General features: G+C 35.5%; 1 long non-coding RNA gene across 3 annotated transcripts in view; it reads left to right on the top strand.

The window, feature by feature from the left end:
• Window positions 1-21668, top strand: part of LOC135987086 (uncharacterized) — a 77561-nt gene that overhangs the window by 23040 nt on the left and 32853 nt on the right. The window contains exon 5 of one of the 3 annotated variants that reach the window (XR_010605955.1): window positions 15811-15957. The exons of the other annotated variants lie outside the window; for them this stretch is intronic. This is a non-coding gene — a long non-coding RNA (uncharacterized LOC135987086). Of the gene's footprint in view, window positions 1-15810; window positions 15958-21668 lie in introns of those variants that run through there. 3 annotated transcript variants of the gene reach the window in all.

The raw sequence follows: 21668 nt of genomic DNA, 5'->3' as shown, positions 1-21668 counted from the left end.
GCAAGTATAACTTTTATTTTGCAAAGTTTATCTTTCTGAAAACCTAAATTTACAGACATGAAATGTGCAGAAATGCCCAGAAACTTCCTTGATAGTTTGTACAAAAGTTTAATTGGTCTTCAGATTAAAAATATATACTTAATATGTGATTTAAAAGTGTTTAGCTTTAACCTCTGGTCACTGGTTCCTGTTTTTCCTCTCTCCAAAAAATTAATGTTTTTCCCTTTATGTAGGTGCCTATACACTGATGGGATAACATTTTATGTCAATAACAGACTATAACAAATCCTGGTATGTCATATAATTCAACCTTGTAATATCATAATATGGAAGATATATAATGAATTACTTGGGACTGCCATGTCAAGAAATAAAATGAGATCATCAACTAACAGAAAGTAAAGCATAATGCAATTAATATGTATATGATTTTGTAGTTTCCTGATGATTTCTTATAATAATAAAATCACAAAATTGGATGGAAAATCTCAATGAAAATTATACTATTTTCTTTAAAAACAGAACAAAACAACAACGAAAACCAAACACACACTAATAAAACCAAAAACAAACCCCCCAAAACTCCATATACTTTTTAAAAACTGAAAAACGTTTTAATAAATAATGTCCAGACACCTGCAAAACTACCTTCTTGCCTTTTACCTTCCAACTTAGAATTAAAATGCATTAGTTAACTGTAGATGTACAGAGAGAGTAAAGTAGTAAGAGAGTCTTAGGCAAAACAATTGACATGGCTTGAACTATGGGCCATAAAAAAGTGTCATATACTAGGAATCAGAGCTCTGCAATCTTGGAATAAAATCACAGAAAAACTCACACCTCTACTGACATTATATGCACAGAGTGATTCCTGTGAGACTTTTCATTACATTCACAGATGACCCCTATTACTGTGCTCTTTCTTGACAATTCTGCAGGGAAAGGACATTCCAGAATGCTATGAAATTGCAAGAAGAAGAATATATATATAAAAAAAAGGAAGTTGAAAGTTATTCTCACAACTCCACAGCTATATGGATCCATGGTCAAATGGTCAATTATCTGTCAGCAAAGTGCTTTTGGGAATATCTCATGTGGCAGCACAGACCATCAGCAAAAATTTCTCAGTTACAAATAAGGGAAAATAAACCACAAAATAACCTTATTTTTAAAGGGTTATGTGAAAAAACTGCATGAGATGAATTTTAATTCTATTTTAGCATGTGCTTTTTATCACAGTTTTCAAATCACATCTGTCTTGAAAAGACAATGCCCCCTCAAAAAAGGGAAGGGAAGAAAAAAAAAAGTACTCAATATTTTAAAAGATTAAGCCACTTTTTTATGGATTATATTGCATTTAGACTGGATTAGATGATCCCACTTCTAAGTCATGTTATAGGCATGAATATTTATTGTAAAAACTATGCAGGATCAGCAATAAATTCCCATTCTAGTAAATCCAAAACAGAAACAAAACAAACCCAGATAGAACCTATCAACACACACCAGCTCATTTGTAAAGAGAAACTCATATTCACATCTGTGAGCTAATAAATATTACAGAATCATTGTCACAAATACATTTATAGAGGACTCAATTTTGTCACAAAATAAAGATAACTGTTTGAAGTTATTTAATACCTTGAATGAAACTTCCTTCTTATCTGGAAGTGAATTATTGCAATTCAACGTTTTATTCTTGCTGATGAATCTAACAAAGGGTTGGCAAAAATGTCCTTTGTCCTACCCCAGTCCTGTCTGCACTTTCCAAAGGAAACAATTTCCTCTTGTTCCCTTTATTGCAAAACCTTCTGCAAGTGTATTTGACCTTCTTTCTCCTTCTATGAATATAACAAGTTTGTTAAAATTTTCTGTGTGAATAAATTATTATGACATAAGAAAGGTTATTGGACAGTGCTCATATTATCTAAATTTTTTCTGTTGAAATACCAGGTTAATTTCACTAGACTCCTTTTTAATATATTTTTTGATATTTAATCGAGAAAGCAAATGACCTCTAGAAAGCAATTCAGAGCCATAGTACACTAAACAGAAAGACCACCTATAATGGAAAGTAAATAATTCTACACAGAAATATCATCCCGTTGAGCTGATGATTTACAATATGATAATATGAGTTACACAATCACTAATCTAGAGTGATAAGAATTAAAAGTCTGGCAAGGAAAGTTTGCCTTCCTCATGAAGAAATAATATTCTATCACTTTGTACAATGCATCATGGTGGTGAGAATCAGATAGAAACAAGAGAAACCATTTGTTGTGGAGAAATCACTATATCCATGCAGATCACTGGCTCTACTAATATCAGCATATTCCCATTCGCAACAGCAGGTTTAATCTTCCTTTACGCTTGATCTGCATTAGATATGCCAATTGACAGATTCTGGCACTTCAGTTGAAACTGAGGAGATTCAAAGTGTGGAGCTTTCCATTCAGTGCCTATGGGCTGCTCGAGATAGTGCACACAGTAGAGAACAGTGCCAAGGGTACAATTTCTTTATAAAGTTCTTTATCACTCATTGGCACTCCAAGAACCATATGCTCTTTCACATAGTGGCAGAAAGGAAAAGAAAACCAACAGGCCACTCTGCTTTCCTTAGATTCCTACCAGGTAAGATGTCAGTGACAGAAGGGCTTCTCCTGAAGGTGCCATTTCTCACAGTTGTAGATTCAAATAGTTTATAGATTAAGTTGCAGCCCAGGAACTTTTAAAAAAAGAAGAAAAAAAGACAAAAGAAAAAGAATCATTCACTTTTGAACCTGTCTTTCTATTACACACTTGGAATTCTCTTCTTCCTTTAGCTGGTAAGATGTTTCCCTTTTTCTTATACTGGCAAAAATTCAAGGTCAAGCAGCCTGATGTGAAAAAAGTCCAGACTGACAGACATACTGCAAATCTGCAACTCAGCTGGTGAAAATAGCAAATATGAACTGAAACTCACCCTGGAAAGAAAATCTTGACCCAATACTGTGGGAAAAAGAGCAAGCCAAGCAATTTCAAAATTAAGGGATCAAGGTGAACTTGATCATTTGATCATTTTCCTTGAAGCAGTGCCAAATATTTGAAGGCAAATTGGATTTGCAGCAAGGAACTTCAGCACATCAGGCAGAAAGTGAGCCCAGCTTGAAGAAAAAAAAAATCTATGAAGAGGTGGAAAAGCATCAGATGAGATCCTCACCCTTGATAACATTTCTCTGAACAGCTCAGGTTTCTCAGAGAAACTGCTAAATTATTCTGACTAAGCATCTGAATACCTCTTCAGTAAAGGAGAGGTAATATAGCTGCTTAGCTACATGGGTGTATTAGCTGTCTTAAGGGACCGTACAGCACACACACATCATTTATTTGGTATTTTCTCAGATATCGGTAGTGTTCCAACTAGTGTTTTAATCGTACCATCCGCAGCAACTAAAATAACATTAGTATCTGCTCTGGAGACCTTTAAGCCTAAAGAACAGTGAAAATAAGGTGATCTCAAAGTCTACATTATGTTGTTCAAATGCAGACCCAGTATCTAATTTTGATTGTTCATAGTAGCTAAGATCACAATAAATAAAGTTTAGATCAAATCATTAAAAAGGCAATCACATCAAATATAGCTAGTTTTCAGACTACACGCACAAAGAATCAGCTGTTTAATTCAAATGGATGGTAACAAGCTATTTCTGTGACTAACTAAAGATTCTAGCAAAAATTCAGTTTTCTATACATTTTCCACATAACTTCTATCAAAAAAATCTAATGTTATCACCATGTCTTTTTTAGGCTAACTGAGCTAGAGATTTAGAAGGATTTAGTCTTCTCCACTAAACACAGAAAAAACATGCACATAAAAATCCTACTGCCTAATGAAATTTTTAGTTTTGAATGAACATTGTACTACTTTGTCTCCCCATAATGATATTCAAGCATCTAAAAAAGGGAAAACAATGAAAAGTTACCTAATTCTTTCCAAAAAGAAGTAAAATAGTCTATGCTGCATGCATGAAGCAATGAAAAACCACTCCCTGCCTGCCCCAGTAGCCCAGGCCCCAGGATCTGCTTAAGGCACATATACTGGCTCTCTCAAGCTGTTCTGGTTGCTCCTGTTACAGGATCAAGGATGCATTACTTTCATGACCCAACATTGATAGAGATGGGGAGTAAATTAGGCAATACAGACAAGAGATGAAGTCATATGGAGTTATGCAATACAGCACCTCTTAGCTATGTTCAGAAAAATCACAACGAATAGCAAGGAAAATAGACGACCGTGTATATCACTGTTCTGTGATAATTATTTAGTTCACTTACTTTCTGTATAGAGTTTCACAGTGTAATACTGAGAAATCCTAAGTGGTGGTTATAGGTCTCTGGGTACTTGCTGTAAACAGCACCATACTTCTGAAATAATATTCTTAGGTTAGGTCAGACTATTTGGTCTCTCATTTCTTTCTGGAGCACCTTTGAACCCGTCCCTATTTACAGCTTAATAATTCTCTCAGGAATTTACTGTATTTCCCTAAGCATCTGTATGGTTGTTGGGCAGCTCTTCACACTCATTAAGAACTTTGAGATAGAAGGGAGCTAAAAAGAGAAGAGGGCAGGAACATTTTGACCAGAGGTCATTCCCTTCTTGACCTGGTTTTAAGGAAACGATAATGGTAGTTCTCTGAATATCCCAGTGTGCTCATTAATTTCTACTTAAAGAAATGGAAATTGCCATGAAGTAGGACTGGATGAAGGAGGAGGAACAAGCTGTGGTAAAGGAGAGCCTCATCTGGTGCTTTTCCACTGGTCTGGTTTCCAAAGTTTGCCTCTGATTCAGGAATCTGGACATAGCCAGCCCTGCCTTGCCAGATATTCTGTTAGCCATTCTCAGTGATCATTTCACCCACTCCTATGCAGGGCATACCAGTCTAACATTACAATCCTCTCTTTTCCCTGCTCCTAATCAAATCGGTCTGTTGGCTGGTAGCCTGCCATGTCTGATTTAATTTATGATCATCCAAAACTGTCTTCTCCCTTCCAGAGGAAAAAAAAGAGAGAACCCAAAATTTTGCAACGTATTTTATGTGCTACACAAGGGATGGAAGGAATTTCACAACAGATGGGCTTTTGCACTTATTTCCTCATTAACTATCTAAAATTGAAGATTTTCTCTACTACCTGTTCCATAATCTTACAATACACCGAAAAAGGAAAAAAGATTTTTTTAAGTAGTAATAGAACAGGAAAACACACACAAGTACTGTGAACAATATTCATTACTGCAGTACTCTGTTCACTGTGAATAATACTTATACCCTTGAAATTCCTTTTGGTAGGACTAAATTTTTTTTTCTTGAGATACTCATCTCTATCTTTCTTAAATTGTCAAGAAATTTGACATAAAATAGAAAGATTAACCTTAATCCTTACAAAAACTGTCTAGTTATACCTCAATATTTCTGTTAAGCAGTTGTAAGAAAAGTTAAAAAATGTGCTTCTATGAAGGGACTTTTCTTTAGTGGAATTCATATAGTAAGAAAGCAGGAAATTCCATCAAATAGAATAAAGATAAGGGATAAATATAAAAGAGTCAATGAATATAAGACATTTGTTTGAATTAGTGGTCTAGATAAGTTTCACAACCTGAGAGAGATACTCTCACAGGTCATGATTCCTTCCATTAATTTCTTTTATGATGAACTGTCATCTCCAAGTGTCCATGATAAGATTCAGTTAGATCTCTAATTTTAGATGTCTTGAGTTAGCTGTGATAGATCTCACCCCAAGCCAAAGAGAGGCCTGCGTGAGCACCTCTTCTGAATGCTGTCCCTGGGATTGAGGTTTAACCTACACAGACTGTAAGTCCTTAGTGTACAAAGCGTTGTACTTTAGAACAGTTTAAATAAATATTACTAAAATCTCCTGTAACAAAGACATTAGCAAAGTAAACTTTAGTACAAAGAGCTGCAAAGTTACCCAGCTGCACCAGATCTAAATTTTTCCATAGGTGCTTTTCTCTTGGTGACAATAACACATGGATGTTATAATATATCCTAATATGATGATCCTAATTTGGACATTCTACTTGACCTACCTAAAAAAAAATTGCACTGTTATTTAGTAGAAAATCTTTTGGTAAAATCAGAGATTCAAGACAAGTTTTAATCTCTTGGAAAAATATATAGAACACAGAGATTAGAGGATATAAATCTGTTTCTGTCTGTTGATTTCTCCTTTTAAAGCCTTCTAAATTAAGATAAACTAAACAGGGGCATCTAAAACACCATGAAATATTCTCCTGAATAGAAGGAGAAAAAAAATGAAGTTAGAGACTCAGAATAAAAAAAAAAATAATGTGGTAAATAAGTGACAGCTGCATTTGACATTACTGTGAGTGTGGATGCTGTGAGAGGAACAGAGATTTGTGTGATAGTTTTATGATCATAGTGTGTCTGGAAAGGAAGATTAACTGAAATGTTGATAAAATACTGGATCCAAAAGAATTATTTCCAAATATTTATTAGGTATGAAAGAACAGAAGACATGGACAAGTAGTTTCCCAAGGATTTTGATCACTCACTGAGAAGCTAAGAACTAAAACAGGCAATGCATGACTGTTAAAACACTGTTACAAAAATGAGACATGGGAACCTCTGTACCGTATTGCAGGATGTATCGTAAACATAGAGTTACGTGCACTCCTTAGAGTTGAACCTCCAGGCATGGTGCAGATGGCTGCCATGGAGTTCTTGGGATAAAAATCCAATCTTGAAGCTGAAAGAGGAATTGAAACTGAAAAAAATAACAGAAAAGTCTCTTACATGCAATTGTCTGTTATTGACCTATTTAGGAAAAAAAAAAACAAAAACGGCTGCCATCAGGATGGCAAAGCCACGTAATTTGCGACAAAAACAGAGGATGATTTATATAATTGCAAATCTTACTTACAGGAAACTATTACAGTAGCTGAATATCAAAGATAAAAAGAGAACAGTGAGAGAATGTACCAAAACGGCTGGACTTGATGATCTTGTAGGTCTCTTTCAACCAAAATGATTTCATGATTTTATAAAACGTATAGGGTTGTGTGAAAGATCGGTATGGAGGTTTTTTGAGTTGATGTTGAATATAAATATCAGAAATGTGAGAGTGCACATAGTGGACAGAGAAGAATGTTATGAGAACTATTGAATTCTTCTCTCAGCTCTAAGTCTAGTTTGTTTTGTGAACTTGACTGAAATATCTAATCTTCCCAAATCTCTCTTTTCCATACTGTAAGAAGATATTATCTGATCCTCATGAGTATTGAGAGATATAATTTGATTTTGTCAAATCCTTTTAAGTCCTTGGATGAAAAACATTACATGTGAGTACTGCCAACTTTAATTTTTTTGTTGTTTTTAATGGCTATTTGCAGTGGTTGTTTTTTCCTTAGCTTCAGCTTCTGAAGTCATAGAATTATGTGAAAATATCAGTTTTCATTTTAAAAAAAATTGTAGGTAGAAAATACATCAGAAATAATTCCTATAGTCCACCAGAATGGTAACCAACCTCTAGTTTGGTTTTGTTTTGTTTTCATATTGGTCCACAAGTAATTCAACATTGTACACAAAGTTTGTGAACACTGCTTACAGCTTTCTCCTTGGATACAGAAGCTACTCTACTATTGTTCAGAAGCTCATGTCTGGTGTTCATTTCTCCTCAACATGAGCAGTCTTATAAGATGATCAGGTTTGATTTTGTTCGTTTGGTTGGTTTTTAATTGTTGGTGATGGTTTTTTTATGGGTTATGCTTTAGAATAGAAGAATAAGACTTGTTTCCTCAAAAAAACTATTTGAGATGCTATATTCTGAATGGCTAGAAGCAGTTACCAGGCGCTGAGAAGCCACAGATTCAATGATGAAAGAAATCCTAGTTACACCATTGCATTCAGTGTTCCTTATTCATTAGCTCTAAGCAGTACTATGCAGATTCTTTTATTCTTACCTCTCTCCATACATTTGGTATCAAGCTTTGGGTGGTTTTTCCAAGTTATGGGTATTCTTTTGGGAAACAGGTGCTGAGAAAAAGCTTATTATAACATCTGAATTAGACACACAAAAAGACATATCTGATTTCATTTGAAATTTCCCATATAATCTCTATTGATTCAAGAATGATAAAGAGGGTAAGGGAATTTTCATTACTGTAAATATTAAGAGCCAGATTCATCCTTTAAGACACATATTCCGTTGGCTTCAGAAAGAGTTGCCTGTGCATTTCAGTGGTCAAAAATTTGCCTGAGGAACAGAAAAAAACCAAACCAAACCAAAACAAAACATTTTTAGCTTAATCAGGGAGCATATTAGGTAGAAGTATTTCAATGAAACTGAGTACGGTAAAATGCTGGATGAATATCAGCAGGAATAGCTCTGCAAACCTTAAGAAGAAGTGAAAAAGGGTCGTGTAAAACTAGATTGGACAGAGTATTCGGATACAATATGGGCAAAGAAACCAGTGCTAGGATAAAAAAAGATCAGATGACCTAATCTGTGCCTTTGATCACTAACGTCTGTGATTCTTATAGTCAACAATAATATAAAGCAAAATCAACAAAGAAATGTTAGCATGTACAAATGAGTATAACTAAAACATTTGAACTTTTTCATGTACTTCACGATTTGCCAGTTTAAATGCTAGAATAAACCCAATAAAAATCAGAAAGCAACTATCTCAGTTTCTCCCAGCAAATGATTATAATTTTCTATCACACTCTTTAATCAGATCTACTGTAAATTGCAAAGAAATTGTGAGACTTAATTGTGGCTAAATCAGAAAAGTGCTGAGTAAGGATCCACAGGCGAGGTAAAAACTGCATTTGGAAAAGCTCTAATATCTAACACAGGAAGACAGGTTTCTTTCTTTTTCTTTTTCTTTTTGTTTTTCTTTTTCTTTTCCTTTTCCTTTTTCTTTTTATTTTTATTTTTATTTTTATTTCTTTTTCTTTTCCTTTTCCTTTTCCTTTTTATTTTTATTTTTATTTCTTTTTCTTTTTCTTTTTCTTTTTTTCACAAGCCAGAGAAGGACAAAAGCTCTGACAGAGCAAATGGGAATAGAGAAAGTGAATTGGAAATACTCTGAAGGGAAAGAAGGTACTGAAAGCACACAGGAAATGTCAGTCAGAAGTTTTAGCAAGAAGGGAAGGAAAATAGCTATTCTAACACAAAAGATGAGGAGAGATAAAGATGGTAAGTATTAGAGAGGTAGTCGACTATAACAGACTCTATTACACCTTAAGCAAAAAAATAAATGACAATAAGTTTTACAGTAGCTGTCAATAGATAATTGAGTGGTGTCTGGTTTTCATTCCCTCAAGCTGCAGTGCTGTAACCTGACTAGATACCACCATCATACAGCCAGGGAGTCTTGAAACTCTTATATACACTATTTTCTTCACCAAGTCAGAAATCTTAGATTGAACAGACAGGAAAAGAAAATCCTCCTCATTGCAGCTTAGGTGAGAGACTAGAATTAATTCATCCCCTTTCCCCACAAGAAAATCAGTGAAGTATCAGTTTGCATATAAACTGTGCCATGTAAAAATGTATATGCACACATAGTAATCAAAAGGTATGGTCACATAGATCATATAAGGAGAATGGCCTTTCAGGTGCAGAGAGAATACAGTTCACTTTTGCGGGGCATTTAATTGGTCACTTCCATGACATAAACCCTATAGATCCATGTCTACTGTAGAAACACCTGTTCAACAAATTTAAGCAAATAAATCCAAAACTACATGTCAATTGACCCAAGCTGTAAAGAGACTGTAAAAGTATAATCAATGCCATTAAAATACAAAGTCTTATGGATCCAACATATAAAAATCAACTTCATTTTTAGAATCTTCACATCATGTATTTTATCCCTTGTGATTTACCTATGGAACTCTAAGGTATGCACTGCTTTAGAACTTCTGCATTTATTTTTTTTTAAATAATTATCATCCTTTTATACTGGAGAAAGAAACATGAAGTTGCTTGAATTGCCTGTTTACTTGAATTAAGAATTTCAGAGAAGCTCCCTAGAGTTATCAAATGACTGAAATGAATTCTTTCAATTATTACTTTTTTTTTTTCTTGGCTTAAAATGGCATTAAGTATTTGCATGCGTTTTGGGGGAAGGAGAGCTCTATTTTTCACAACAGAAAGATTTGCAGGTTTTGTACACAATGAAAGGCTAGAATGACTAGATTATTCAGAAAACAGCAAACCCACAATAAGTAAAATTGAAAGATTCTGTGGCAAGGGCACCTTCATCAAAATTCTCAGTTTCCCACAGATATTTCCTTTCTGGATGGTGAAAAATTATTGTTGCCAGAGGTTTTATTTCCCTAGACTCTGTTGTATTCCAAAGAAGTAATTACTTTATGGAAGAAATATGGTTGCATTTGTTTTTGTTTTCATCCTTGCTATCATATAAAAGCTTTTTAATTAAATAAGTGTTTTCTAGAAAGCCCTTTAATGTACCAGACAAAAGCAGGTAGCTAACAATAGGAAAGCTGAAGTTGCAAGATGTTTGTTTTCAACAGAGACCACTGGAAGTTGCTAAGTTTACCAAGGCAAGAAATGCTTTCTGAATCTCTTAATTCTAGAGAAGAACATCTCTTTTGATAAAATTAAGGATGGCTTACCTGTTATTGTAATTGGTGTAGTCATGTGTCATTTTTTTAATTGTTTGTAGAAGTCATCTTTTATTTCCCTCCTCTCCTTTCATTCACTCATTCAATTTAGTGTTGTCATAGGAGCACCTGATCTGGCATTCAACACAAGCAATAGAGTCAGAATGAGCACTAAACAAAAAGAGGGTTGTTTTTAAGGCAGAAAACAGAAACTTTCTCACCAGTGCAGATCCACTTCTGAAGGTTCCTTCCTTCATCTCCTGCTCATTCATGAGGAATGCCAAATAAACCATTACAGTATTAAATTAAGATAATTTCTTCCAGGAGGGATGTGGAGCCTAAATTCAGTAATTGTTTTAATTTTTTTTCTTTTTTTTTTTTTTTCCACCAAATTGATGACCAGTTTATCCATTCAAAAATAATAAAAATTACACTATAGTTCAGCCAGAGGCAATAAGCTTACTGTAGCAATTATTTACCTGAAATTTATGGTTAGGAGGACAGCTTACACCGTGATGACAGTCCCTTCTGACCATAGAACGGAGGTTTGATTGCAGATAGTGTAACAGATATTCCTCAGGCTATGCTGAAGTTATTGGTCTCTGTCTTTCTGTGATACAATGCAATCAGTATCAATGTTTAAGTTTCTTTTGTTTCTTCTTGTTCCCTAAGGATTCTCTGTCTGCAGCAGTCTACTCAAATTTAATGTGTATACATTCTTCTCTGCTTGGATACCTGGTATCCCTGTTAGGAAAATAGATCCCTTGCAATCAACTCAGACCACCCAGACAGCTCCTTTTCCTCAAATCTGCAAACTCCCTATTGTCTATTATCAGTTTGGTTAGAATCTTCCAGCTTGTCTTTCATGGGATGAATTCTCATACTTCCAGATTACTTTCAACTATAATTCAGATGACATTTTCTTACCATTTTACTAAAGAAGTATGTTTAAGTAGTAACTATTTGTATATTTAGAGCTAATTTATATTTTAATTTGCTGATTTATTCCTAAATTATCTTGAGAAAGTGATAGTATATACGAGATTGTTTCCTACTTTATATGTGCCTTATAATAGGCAAAGATTTGTGCATGCCTAATGAAAACCACCTAGAGTGAGCTATAATTTAGGTTGCTGTGGTTTACCATCAAATGCTCCATTTTCAGGAGAATTTGAGGGAAGCTCCATGCAGTTCTAACGTATTTAAAAGGTATACACATATGCCAAAAGATTTTAATGTGATTAGATTCTTACAGACTTTCCTTAATGTCTCTGATTGCATGACAGAAGCATTTCTGCAAATATTTTTTGAAGCTTAATTTACATGGTTTACAATGTCCAGATTTTATTTTTATTTGCTAATATATGAATCCATTCAAAATCTCCAGTTATAGCACTAGGTGCAGATTCACTTGAAGAGCTCAGATGAATGAAAAACAGTTCCAAAGTGTGGACATCACTTATCTACAGACTGTACCTCTCTCCGTCCCCAGATATGTATAAATAAGGAATAAAAGGCTATGGTATCGTATATTGGATTAATGCCAGTGGCAAGATAAGTGAATGTGCATTCATAATTAGTTCTGCAGTGACAAAAACTGTTGAGTTGACAAATGTGTTACCTAATCGAAATTACTTTATTATCAAGTACTTTATTTGTTATATTGTAATTTAGTTGCTCACATATCTTCAACAGGCCTCATTCTGTTAAATCTTGACCTGATTTAGAGTGATATTTAAGTGAAAAGTAGAGTCGAGAGCCAAATTATTCATTTTAAAACAGATTTAGGATAATATTCTGTTGTTCTTCACTGTGAGAAAAACAAACATACCAGAAATGTTCAGTGTGTCAAAACTCTTCACTATTCCCTCTGACTTTAAATTTCAGTCTCTTAAAAAAAAGCAAAAAAAACCCCAAAAAAACAAACCAAACCAAAACCACGAAAGCAAAAGGTATTGTTCTAGACACACCTTTTAGAAAGATCACATTTGTTTATTCTCTTTGTCTTAAAAAAAAAAAAAGGAACATAAAGGGGTTTTTATTTGTTTGGGTTTTTTTCCCTTCTGTGTTTATTGAGGGGGTAAGATACTAGATTTGATGGTGGTGGTGGAGAAGTAATTTTCCTAAAATATGTGAAAAAGATAAAATATTTTATTGAAGTGTGTAGTAAATGTTGCTGGAATATTTTCAATGTAATATACTGTGTTACCCTGCTCAGGAAGGAAATTGGATAGGAATTAACTCATAAAAGTAATTAGATGTAAAAGTACAAAAATCAATGCAATTGTAGAATTAAAAAGAAATAGAAACATGAAAACAAAACCAAAATATTATGTGACAAAGATGAGAGACAATGACAAAGACAACCCTATGATGCTGCTAGAGGCTGCCAAAAATTTTTGAGGTAGATAGTCTCTTTGTGCAATATAAAGCAAAGTCTTTTGGGACACCACAATAAAATAGAATAAGCAGTCATGAAAAGGTTTGTGACTCGGTGGGCATATTTTCGTCAGGTAGAGAAATTCCATAGATCATTAGTCACTCATTAATGGAATAGATTGAAATACGCTCATTTTAACAGATGCCAGAATAGATGAGGGGAAAAGACTTCTTTGATGACTCAGCTAAGTATCATTGCTTTGATTCTTCTGAGTGCATCTTATATCCTTCAAGGATTATTAACTGCCTCATCATGAGCTGAAACCGTTTCTAATACCATAGCATGATTTGTGCTGCCCGAAACACAACTCTAAAATGTGCTGTTCATTGAAATATGCATTAAAACGGAACTAGAACTCAATGAACCCCCTGAGTCTTTCTGTTCGTTTCTGCTTGCTTCAGACTGGATATGCACTTATCTATGCATATGAACAGAGAATATGCTCTTACAATAGCATCATTACCATAAAAGAAGAACGACCCAGAAGTTAGATAATAAGCTTAGGCTTCAATTGCCACAACTTATAGTCCTTATTTTTTCATTACGTTCCTGTGTTATTCAGGCTTTTTTCTAGCAAGGGACATGATGACCCATCCCAGCGCATTGTCACTCCTGCTTCTGGAGCTCCATAGCTGCTTCATAGGTGCAATAACTTTTCCCCTCGGCAAAGTTAACATGGTCTGTGCATTTACATCTGCACTATCTTGGGTTAACACCCAAGTGGAAGAGGAAATGCCTGAATCATTTACATTGCCTGAGAAGTACTGGGAATCTGTTCAAATGAAAATGGGCCAGTAGTCTGTTACACAAGAGTCCTGATCATACAATCAGTAGTGCATTTGTCAAGCAATTAGAATACAACGGTTGCTTGTAACATAACCGAAATGAGACAGCTTCTGTCATATGAAAAATATACCTGTGTGGTACATGACTAATGGACATACACTTCCATGTCCTCTGGACTGATATGCAGGCAGCTGAAGGGGTAGGTGCATTTGAATAATGTAACAGATGGACTTCCAATTCACCTTTGTGGATTTACTTTGTGTCAAGGAAAGAGGCAGGAGTTGAAGGTCTTTCTTTTTTGTCATGTTGCCTTTTGGTTCACTTAAACATGTGGATTACTGTCCAGTTTGTTGGCTTTTCTGACTCCAGCTCCCTTAAGCCCCTAACTCTACCTGTGCATTGAATAAGCAATCATATTATTTCTAACATTGTGGCTGGACAGGGTCCAGGCACCTCAGTCTCACACCAGTAATGTAATGCTTTTAGTAATTTCTTACTTTACAGGCATTCACTAAGGCAACATTTGTTAACATGAGGTGGTGAAATGGAAGATATCTTAATACTTTTATTCTTAGAAGTTTAAATGTTGGCTTCCAAGCGCTAGAGAAAAAACACAACAAAGCAAAACAAACAAGTGTTCAAATGAGTCTGTGAGAGACATAGTTATAAATTCTATTACCACTGATTAATTTTAATGCACACTACCCACACAGAGATCTGAATATTAACATCAAGATGCTCAGTTTACATTTATTGCTTATGAAAAATCAAGGAGATACATAGAAAAAAAATATACCTCTTTGTTTCTTTGCAAGCTGTCATTCAAGTCAAAGTTTAATAGTGACATTTAAGCCCACCTAACAAGAAAAATCAAAAATGTTTTATAGGTATAACTTATAAGCAAGTCACCAAAAACTAACTAGAGTGTCTCTATAGCACCTAAATTGAGATGTTTAAGCTTCTGCTGCCAGATACATTCTTATCACAGCTATCATTTTTAATGCAATGAAGAAACCCAGTTTCAATCTATTTGGCAGGAAAATAGATTTATCATAACAAAGCAGATGGAGAGCAAACTCTTCAAATATAGTTCAGAATGAAGCTTGTACTTTAGCTGATTTGCCAATAATTACAAAATTACTGATGAGTATAAGATGTGGGCTGGAGTAAAGTCTTTTTCATATCCATCATACTTGTGATAGCCCAGATGAAGATTGCTGAAAAGTTCACACAGGAATAGCTCTTTATTATTACAAGCAGCAAAACACAGAGTAACAGTTATGGAGAAGATCAGCTAGCTTGTGTAATGGAAACTGTGTTCTACAAGATCTCCCTTGCCAATTAGTTAAAGACCCACAGCAGATTATAAAATGACAGACTAGATTATTTATTAGCCTCTGTTGGCGGTGTTGGTTTTTAACACTATAATATTATGCCATGCTCTCATTTCCTTTCAAATCACTGGATTATTTTCATTCATTTCAATGGGATTTCAATGGTCCTTTTAATAAAGCAGGTGACTAATGTGATCACCTTTGTGGTCACAGATTTTAATTCCTCCTCAGCTCGTAGTGATGAAAGTTTTCATAATTAAATTGACTCGAAAGTCAGAAACAACATCTATAGTAAACCAGTATGATGTGAGAAACCAGCCAAAAAGCATCTTCAAGGATTCCTGCAACTGCTTCATTTGGTCTTCTCTTTTTGCTGTCTGTCCCCCAGTCTTCATCCAGTCAATGCTCCTCACCTCCCGGTACATATAAACTCATGCCACCCCTTAAGAGGGCGTTAGGTTCACCTCAGCAGTGAGCCAGGGTGACAAAGACCTGAAAATCAATAAATTAGTCTTGTTTGTGAGTACAGCTTTTAGAGGCACTCTGATCTCAGAGTTGTTTGCTATGTGAAGACAAACACAGACTTTCTTTTCAGTCTAGGTGTTTCCCGCTCAGGCTGCAGGGTGCAGTGAAACTTCGTCTGAAGCTCCTAACTTTCCACAGACAATACAGAGAGAAGGCACATGTCAGATTTTCAATTCTGGGAGCTATTCCTAAGCACTGCTGCTATTTTCCTCTTTATTTCTTGAATTAAAAAAGAATTATAAAGGGTAATGAATGAGCATGCTTCTCCATCTTCTACTGCTTTTGCTGTTTTTTGTTTTGGTTTTGGTTGTTTGTTTGTTTTTGTTTGTGGCTTTGTGTTTGGTTTTGGTTTCATTTGGTTGGTTGGTTGGTTGTTTTTTTCTCCCTCAATGCAAATGCTTAATATCATCTTGGAAGATTTTCTGACTTACTTTCACTATACTTTTACTACTTCTTTTGTTTGCGGCATTTCAACAGACTTTCTTTTCCAATTCCTAATATAGTGTTACATCAAAGAATCTCAGTGAAAGAGTTTTTTTATCAAATATTTTATAATATGCGAGTCCAGGAATACAAAGCTATCTATGACTTAATTTTGAGCTCCATTTTAATGAGAAAATATTCAAACCTTTGCTTCTGAATCTTTTCGTTTAAATTGCTTCTTTTAAAATACCTACTATTTTCTTAGAACTTTTAAAGATTATAGGAACTATGACAAAATAATCCCATTATGAAATGTATTATTCCATTTAGAGAATTTGCGATTTTTCAACCTTGTTTTTTGCCAAGACAAAACAAAATTATACACTTCAATTATCAAATGATGCTCCCTCCTCCACTTCCCATGAAAGTTTTTTCCTAAACAGATCAACGTTTCAGGCTTTCCACTTACTTTGTCATACATACATTCATTCGTTCATTTAGTCTGTCCCTTACAGCACCACAAGTCCCTCTGTATGTATACAGCTGAATATTGTGGTTTGCCTGCTGATTGACTCCCTAGGTGTCATTTAAGAACAGAATAGAAAATCTAAACATCCAACATGCATCTAAACCTCTAAACATAGATAGATGTCTTAATATTATAGTGGATCTCAACCCAGGGATTTGTGTGTAAGTGTTATTGTTGTTTGAGCTGACATTTGGGCAGTTAGTACAGACACCCACCACAGCTAGCAAATATGACACAGGAATCGTATGGGAATGTTTCCATCTGGAGCAGCAGGTGGAGGTCATGCAGTAAATCCAGAGCACACTGAAGGTCACAGGGTACCTACATGCAGTGAGCTGAGTCAACTCCCTCATTGATACCACCACTTGGGTCAATTCAACTGCCCAAAATTGTTCCTCTGGCCATTTAAAAGCGCCTAAGCTATGTCACCTGGCCTCCATACGCCAGCAAAGAAAAGTACAGATGTCCATAGGTATTCAGTCTTTTTATCCTCACACCTGAGAACCAGCCCATTACTCTGACACATGTCAAAGCAAAGAAATAGAAGAGTTCACTGGTGCAACCATTCTTTCAGAAGTGGACTCAACCAAAGTAGCACTGCAGATATATTTTACTTTTACTCTGAATGTTGACTAAATTACATAAAAACAAAAAACGTTTCTGAAGGATTTCAGCAGTCTCCAAGTTCTTTAAGTAGAGTCAGATAGCAATAAAACATTGATCTTGAGAGCTCAGAGCCCCACTGTTGTGATTATTACCTGAAACTTCTTTGTTCAGGACTGGTACAGACTGCATCCTTTCTACTATCATATACATTGAGTAGTCCAAGACACTGACTGCACATGTATTTAGCAATTATTCCCTAATCAGCAATGCTTTGTAATGTCTCAGTCTTTATACTGAATAAAACCATTGTGTCATTTTCATATCCCTGTGCATGCTATCAATTCATATTTGCTGTAAAATGATCTGAACTTATATCCGGGGGAGATAAGTAAATCCGTAAAGTGTTACCCTGCACAGAAGGACATGAGGTACATTTTTTGATGACATAGATGTTTCCATTATACTTTATTAACCTTTGCAAAGAGTGTTTTCAGTTGTGAAAGGAATACACATTCTGTCTGTTGAGGACCTAATTTCATCTGTGTACACACAAATATCTAATGTCTGTGTGCATGTATGTGTACTTACATATTCATGCCTCTGAGTATATGAACAAACATATATTTGGATGTTTAAAAAGCAGCAAATAACTGTGGATATAAATACATACATAGTGAATTTAGTATTTGATCATGAAATACTTAAAGCTTTAGCAAACACCATTAGCAACTGCCTGAGATCTCTGCTTTTACTACAATGAGTAAAATTATGTTTTTCACACAGTTAAGGACAAAAGCCTTAAATTGTGCACTCCAGTATTTCAGATGTCATAAGAAAAAAGAAAAAAGGCCAAAACTTCTTGTTTCTAAAGTTAACATATTGTAACTTAATGCTCTGACTGACTGAAGAAAGGGGAAATAGATGACTAATGATTTTTAATCCTTGGAGTTAATACTGCTGACAATCACTGGAGCGGGGGCATCTTCCACTAGACCAGGTTGCTCAAAGCCCCGTCCAGCCTGGCCTTGAGCACTTCCAGGGATGAGGCATCCACAGCTTCTCTGGGCAGCCTGTTCCAGAGTCTCATCACTCTCATGGTAAAGAATTTCTTCCTTACCTCTAATCTAAATCTCTTTTAGTTTAAAGCCATTACCCTTTGTCCTATCACTACAGGCCCTTGTAAAAAGCCCTTCTTCAGCTTTCTCGCAGGTCCCCTTTAAGTACTGGAAAGCTGCTAGAAGGTCTCCCTGGTGCCTTCTCTTCTCCAGGCTGAACAACCCCAACTCTCTCAGCCTGTCTTCAGAGGAGAGGTGCTCCAGCTCTCTGATTATCTTTCTGGCCCTCCTCTGGACTCGGTCCAACAGGCCTGTGTACTTCTTATGTTGAGGACCCTAGAGCTGAACACAATACTCCAGGTGGAGCCTCATAAAAGCAGAGTAGAGGGGGAGAATCACCTCCCTCAACCTGCTGGTCATGCTGCTTCTGATACAGCCCAGGATACAGTTGGATTTCTGGGCTGCAAGAGCACATTGCTAAGTCATGTTGAGCTTGTCATCAACCAACAATCCCAGGTCCTTCTCAGGGCTGCTCTCAATTCATTCTCCACCCAGCCTGTATTTGTGCTGACATTTACATCATTAACTGCATGGCCAAATTGCAGCAAAGATGAGATACAACTTAAGATAAATAATGGACTGAATTTTATTTCCCAGACCCATTAATATGAGAAGAGGTAGTAATGCAGAACGCAGATACTGACACCATGATTTGATGATGGGGTCAAATTCCAAGGTACAGTGGGTAAACTGGTTTTGTAGAAATATATAGATGAGCCAAACGACAGCCAAACTTAAATTTTGCTTACATTTCCAGTGAGTTATCCTTGACTAGAAGACAGTCTCCCACTCAGCTGCTCACTGATTTCTCTGTCTTTGGCAGGAGAGCAGGGAATAAATAGCATGAACAGAAACAAGCAAGTTCATGGATTGAGATAAGGACAATTATTACTACAGGCAAAACAGACTTGATTTGGGGAAAATTAATATATTGCCAATTGAAACAACTTTTTAATTATTGATTCAGGTAATGGGAAACAAAAATTGGGAGTTTGTGGCCATTAGACAGTGGTTTCTTTCTGCCGCCACTTCCTCATCACACTTTTCCTCTGCTCCAGCGTGCGTTTTCTATAGAATGCAGTGCATACCAGCTCTAGTGTGGGTCCTTCTAATGGCTACCTTCTTCTCCATGGAGTACCTGCTCCTCCTCTTCTGACCTTGGCCTTAGTATTCCCACTGCTTTTCTCGCTCTTTTTTTTTTCCTCCTGCTCTGGATGTGAAGAGTATTGCCCTCACAGAGCAACCCCCCTTGAAGCCCCTCACTGACAGCATCTCACCAGCTGCAATTGGTGCAAAATTTTTAAGGAATTGCTCTTAATTAAGTACCTCCTTTCAGTAATAATTTTTTGTCAGGCTTTCTTTTTACCATGGTCTCTATCACTGTCTTTCACTAATTGATAATTTACTGTGACAAAAGAAAATTTGCGGATGAATAGACAGACACAGAAGAAAAAAGTATCTGTTAGAGGAACTGAAACACACTGTATGACCTCTCTAAGACATTTGTTTTGGAGAAAACATGGCAGTAGCACCATTACACAGACATCATAAAAAAACATCTTCATAACTAGTGGATTTTGGTTTCTAAACTGAATACAAAATGTTAACACAGAAGTTATTTGCTTCCTGTTTGCTGCTTCTAATTATTTGGGTTATATAGACCCAGGTTCATGGGGGCCTAATGAGTCTTGTGGAAGCTGTTCCTTTCTGTGTAAACTACAGTGTAACTTGCTTTAGTTAGAAACAGATTGAGCTCACTTTGTCTAATGGTGACAATAACTGGTATAAAGGTAACAAATCTATACCAACTTCTAGAACATTTTACTTGTAAACTTGGCCTTGATGTCATCTCACTATCACTGATAAATACTTCAAAAAGTAGAGGGTTTTTTTGAAACAAAAGTTTCTCAGTGAATTGCTACAGACGGCTCTATCAGAACGTAATTATGACTTTGGAGTCAGAAAATAGATTGCATTTCCCATACAATGCTCTTCAAATCCTCATTTGTCTTGTTCAAGGTGACATGTAGAGATGTAGACATGTAGACATGTAGAGATGACATTCGAGGAACCCAAACTCCTTGCTAAACTAATTTCCACAATCCAAGTCCTTTACAACACCATCCTCTTAAGCTCTTGGATAATATTAAAATTATAGCACCATTCTCATGACATTGTACAGAAACCATGAGGTTTTAAGGAAAATGTTGATGAAAATTTAGTTATGTACCATAAGAAATAATTTCATTAACAGGCTTTCACTTATATAAGAGTTAAGTAAATGCATGTATAAAGAAATAATTTTATTTGACCAGCTGATGTTGATTACATGCACATGTAAGCAGTCAGGAACATTAAAACCTATAACTAACACAGAGGCACATTAGAAGGTGCACATTGATTCTGAATATTTTTAGTAGAAGAAATCACAGTTCAAGTGGTAATCATAAAATATATATGTGATTTTTACTGCCAGAAGCACAGGTGACGTTTTATAAAAACCTAAAACCAGATTGTACCCACTTACTTTCTCTGAGTACTCCTAAAGAAGATAAGCTTTGTATGAGTAAAATAAGTCTTGGGCTTTCAGTATTTTGCTATTTATTCTAGCACTCCAAAAAATAACTTTGAAACAAAAGAAGTCCAACAAAAATGATGTAGAATTGTCATTCTGTCCAGCTTCCACTTAATTTGGTGATGTGTCAAAAAATCTTGGAGAAGACTCTGACGTTTCAGACTTTTTATTATATCTTGGTATTTCAGTACAGAAATGTACTCTACTTTATTTCAGCCTAAGTAAACTCCAATTCCTAATGGAAAAAAGTGAGTATTCACAGTTGTCTGTGACAAAAGAGGAGAAAAAATGTATTATGAATGCAGTAGATATCTAAACCATCTGAAAGGTATAAAGCTTCTCTCATTCCATTCACCAATGTTTACACTTGCTGAAGCTATAAATCACTTGTTAGAAAAACTCTGTAGCAAAGTAGATACTAGCACATAGCTGTTTGTCACTTACCACAGAGTTATCTTGAGAATAGCTACTTAAATTTTTATAGTATCTTATCATGCCGAGCCATCTTATGGTACTTTACAATATTACATTAAAATGGAAGACTAATCCATTTGCAGATTTGCTGTTCAGATAAAATAAGATAAAATCCAAGGGACCAAATTCAACATATGTGCAACTTCTATCATCTCTGTACAGTTACACAGATGATTGAATATTCCACTGAAAACCAATATGTCTTA

This window comes from Caloenas nicobarica, chromosome 3 (genome assembly GCF_036013445.1).
Source record: "Caloenas nicobarica isolate bCalNic1 chromosome 3, bCalNic1.hap1, whole genome shotgun sequence".
Lineage (NCBI taxonomy): Eukaryota > Metazoa > Chordata > Aves > Columbiformes > Columbidae > Caloenas > Caloenas nicobarica.
This window is presented reverse-complemented; position numbering and strand designations above follow the sequence as displayed.